The following is a 5,000-nucleotide window of genomic DNA, read 5'->3' on the forward strand; positions in this document are numbered from 1 at the left end:
ACATCGTCGCGGCGCATAACCCAACCAGCTATTTACAAGAGGCAAGAGTCTCACCACTAGACCACATCGCCGCGCATAACCCAACCAGTATATACTAAAGGCAAGAGTCTCACCACTAGACCACATGGCCGCGCATAACCCAAACAGCTATCTACTAAAGGCAAGAGTCTCACCACTAGACCACATGGCCGCGCATAACCCAAACAGCTATTTACTAAAGGCAAGAGTCTCACCACTAGACCACATGGCCGCGCATAACCCAAACAGCTATCTACTAAAGGCAAGAGTCTCACCACTAGACCACATGGCCGCGCATAACCCAAACAGCTATTTACAAAAGGCAAGAGTCTCACCACTAGACCACATGGCCGCGCATAACCCAACGAGTTATCTATCTACTGTAAATACTAAATAAATTAGTAAAGAGCTGTGTGTCCGTTTTACGAAACCCGTCGAAACCCGCCGAAACCCAGTCCCAGGTTCACTCCCCAATGGTGTACACTTCCCTGAGTCTCAGGCTCACTCCCCACTGCTACCTACTTCCCATAACTTTGTCGGGTTTTGTCGGGTTTTGTAAAAAAGACACACCCAGTAAAGAGCATTTTTCAAGTACTCGATTATGCGCCGATCAGATCGGGAGTCGAATCTTGGACCTTCCGATCCAAAGGCAAGAGTCTCACCATTAGACCACATATCACAACCAGATGTCTACTCTATTATTTTGGAAAACAAATGAGAGGAAGACTTCGAAATGCCGATACAAAAAATAATAAAATAAAATTAGTTGTAATTTACAGACCTGCTAAACTGTAAGGTTTGATGTGTCTGGCCCTAGGCGATGCAAACGCAGAAATGGATTCTCTATCAACAAACATGGACAGTTTGTGACCCAAAACATAAAAAAAAACGATGCTATGTCTGATTGAGTTGGGTTTGTCTTTCATAATAGAGCATTTATATAGAGGAATATCTATTAACTGTTGCCAAAACGCTTTACTAGGGGTCTCTAGCCAATAGAAACACTTAGCATATAGGACGAGATAGGACTCCTGTTGGGTTACAATGTTTACAGAGACAACGCTGTAAATCATTTTACACCTGTGTCCGGTGAGAGAATGTGAGTAAAGAGCCTTTTCCAAGGACTCAACTATGCATCGATCAGAGCGGGACTCGAATCTAGGACATTCAGATCCGAAGGCTAGAATCAAACCACTAGTCCACAATGCCGCACATAACCCAAGCAGCTATTTACCCTATCTTTTAGGCGGAAACACATTATTGTAAAGACTTCTAAATGCCGATACAAAATATAATAAATTAAGTTAAATAAATCAAGTTGTTATTTATAGAACTGGTTTGATTTGTTTGGCCCTAGGCGATACGAACAAAGAAAAGAATTCTCTATCAACAAAAATGTACAGTTTGTGACTCAACACTTTAAAACGGTGCTATATCGGATTGATTTCAAGAGAAAATAAAACGTCTATACCAAAAAAAAATCCATTGCTGCTAGGTGGGCTAGTGACATGACACTAGTCTTCGGATTGAAAGATCCTTGGTTCGAGTCCCGCTCTTAGCGATTTATTGATGTCCTTGGACAAGGCTTTTTACTCACATTCTCTCTCCGTACTCGGTTGTAAAATTAAAATTAGTACCTGGCCCTTAACAGCGTTGTATCTGTCCGAAAAAAATATAGTAGGCAAATCCTTAAAATTTCGAACACAGTTTCGACCATGGCTCAAAAAATAACTCCCTGACGCTTATGTCATTGTATCATAGCAGTGCAGAACTATAGGCATATTATGGTTTATCCTGAAATACTACCGTTTTGACACGAGTGGTCACAAATAAACTTAAACTTGAGCTTTTACTTAGTGCAAAATCCACTAAACGTGCTCAAAGCGCTTTACAAATGGTCCATGACCAACAACAACACGTAACATGTAAACGGGACATAACTCCTTTTAGGCGGGTTTTACTATTTATAAAAATGTCGACAGAGACAACACTGTTAACGGCCAGGGACTCGTTTGTACACCAGTGTACGTTGAGAGAATGTGAGTAAAAAGCCTTTTCCAAGGACTCAACTATGCGCTGCTCAGAGCAAGACTCGAACCCAGGACCTTCCGATCCGAAAGCAAGTGTTAAACCATATAGTCGCTACCCCCTTACTTAATCGTCTTTGTATATGCATTGCCCCCCCCCCCCCCCCACCACCACCAAATGATCAAAATATTTAGAATTTAAAAGAAATCAAGACTCGCTGATAATGGTTTAATAACTCAGTTGAAGGACGATCGATGTAAATAAAGGTCTATATTATTATCTTATATTATCTTATCAATTCCTACCTTATCTTATTAAAGTCTGAAATAGCAATTATTCTTCAAACGCCTTATGTAACAGTTAATAATAACAAACATCTCATATAGCTTGTATTGTATCGTTCACAAACAGTTTTACACAACTTTGAATTATGTAAGAAAAATTATCAATACGGAAATGAACAGTCGAACATTACTATCAAAGGCTGCTATTTAATATAATAATATCATTATTTGACGACCATTCCTCACAATAGTTATTTTTGATACTCGCTGTGACATTTAACCCATCTGGCACGACCAGACTGTTAGCCCTCTATAGATAGTTCGAAGATGACGTCACTCAGGCCTTTGTTATTGGTTTTTGCCATCCGTGTTTATGAGTACTTCTCACTAAACTGTATTAACCAGACTATAAACGATCATGGTTTCACACAGTTTTGTGTGCTGCTCCGTTTTACTTCCGGATGGCAATGTTGTTAACTTCTTAGCCAAGTGCATACTATCTATAGGCACGTAAGCTCGAGGCAATTTACATCCCTCCCCACGTCCTTTCACTCACCTCCGCCTCTTTTAGCCCCCTCCTTCGTACCCATAGGAAAATCGTCACATTTATTGTTAGGATGCAGCCAACATTTTGTTCATTAAAATTTCTTTTGTAAATTATAATATTGTTTGAACAAAAATGTTTGCTATGGTTAAAGTATATTAACACTGTGCTGAAGAAATCGTTTAGCAAACAAAAATATAGATATCTATGTATAGCAAGAACTAACAGATTTTGTGTTTGAGTGGAATAAATCTATTTTTGTATAGCTTGGATGTGAAGTTTTGGGGAAAATCCGGAAAATGGCCGGATAGGAGAGAGGTATACGTTAATGCTGACTTTATGTCAAAATATGTTGTGGATTATTACCACTGTTTTGTGGTTCCAAATATCAAACAGCACTAATTAAAGGAAAATCTGGCATAATTTTATAGACAGTCACCTCTGACTGAATCCTTCTATGAGTTGATAAAATCATATATATTGAATTTAATAATATCTATATACAAAAACGACAATTTTTGCGAATGATTTTATCATGGAAAACTTATTTTTCACATTGATTCCATCTGGAAAGTAAAAGCATATAATCAAGCGATCATGAGCATGGCCAAATAGTCGATTAGTCGATTGATAAGGGTTTTTTTAAATTTCACATTTCAAGTATTTTTTTTTTAAATTGTTATTATTTTTTTTTTGTTTATAAATTGAAATCAACTTATAAAAATATAAATTATACAATCCCCCCCCCCTCCCATCACCCATTCAATATTATCAATTGTGTGATTTTTTAAAAACCAATATATTGTCGGGCGTTTTATTTTTTAATACTTTCAGTCTTAAAAAATTATAACAGTTGATTTATTCTTACTGGCAATAAATGAGCAATTAATTTACTTGTTACTAAAATTGTTGGTTGTTATAACAAATTTTAAAACCTGTTATAGAGTTTTATATCCTGTTCTTTTTATACCATTTATACAAACTTGTTCGGAATATAACTTGAGATTATAAAAAAAAAAGACCCCCGAAAAACGAGCTTTTATAAAGCACAGTATCCACTAAACGTGCTCAAAGCGCTTTTACAAAGGGTCTCAGGCCAACAGCAACACGTAACATGTAGAACGAGACATGACGCGTGTTAGGCGATATTACAATATTTTCTCGACAGAGACAATCCTGTTAACGTCAAGGTACTGATTTTACACCTGAGTACGATGAGAGAAAATTGAGTAAAGAGCCTTTTCCAATGACTCCAATGTGTGCCGAGCGAGGCTCGAACCCAGGACCTTCAGATCCGAAAGCGAGTGTCATACCACATAGCCGCACTATATAACCCATATCTCCATCATTAGATGCACTGAAAGATAAGAACATTAAAAAAAAATTAACTTTTTAAAAATGCTCTTACATATACTTAAATTACTTACCCACAAAAGGCCAACTGTATACTTTTTCAAGTTGTTTATCTGTCAAAACTTTCCCGATGGTATCTCCTTACTCTATCTCCAAACTTTTCGCTCTGCCTGTCGCCGCAAAGAGCGTTATGAAAATAATAATATTATTATCGTTATTAAGTATACCAATAAGACAATGAGTAGTTAATAGCTTGCATGATCTTTATTAACTAGGAAATTAGTTGAGAAGTAGAATAGTTAGCATGAATATAATTGTAATTGAAAACCGGTGGTCTAGGTTAATTACGACTCAACATTCGTCATTCATCTATATAGATTCCAACACGAGCCCAGCGTCCAATAAACTATGGAGACTCAGTGGCGCGTTGTCACTTTTCAACTTTTCTCAGTCTTCAAATTCTACGGCGGGCGTCACCAAAAGTTTCGTCGTTCGTCACAGCCCACTCCACCTCTCTCTCTTTCCCTCTCCTTTTTTCTGTCTTTCTTTCTTGATTCCAGTTGTCGCAGACTTGCAGACTTCTCCACTGACGCACGACATACGCAGAGTGGAAGAAGGGTGAAGACACCCCCACCCTTACTTAATCGTCGATTGCAAATGCATTGCCCCCGCAGCTCGCACCCTGTCCTTCTTTAAACTCTAGCCCCAATGAGAGAATAAACAGAAATTATCGCGACGAGTTATCAGGTGTCAAAACGGCAGAACTCCTCCTC

The 5,000-nt window shown here is 38.1% G+C and overlaps 1 protein-coding gene across 1 annotated transcript in view; it reads right to left on the reverse strand.

Moving 5' to 3' along the window:
• Nucleotides 1–4,637, reverse strand: part of LOC144970651 (uncharacterized) — a 113,556-nt gene extending 108,919 nt beyond the window's left edge. The window contains exon 1 of the mRNA XM_078910490.1: nucleotides 4,302–4,637. The gene's annotated coding sequence lies outside the window, so the exon portion shown is untranslated. The remainder of the gene's footprint in view (nucleotides 1–4,301) is intronic.
• Nucleotides 4,638–5,000: the final 363 nt, after the last annotated feature.

Source organism: Berghia stephanieae, chromosome 4, assembly GCF_034508935.2.
Source record: "Berghia stephanieae isolate SIO BIC M18660-M18661 chromosome 4, UCSD_Bste_1.3, whole genome shotgun sequence".
Classification (NCBI taxonomy): domain Eukaryota; kingdom Metazoa; phylum Mollusca; class Gastropoda; order Nudibranchia; family Aeolidiidae; genus Berghia; species Berghia stephanieae.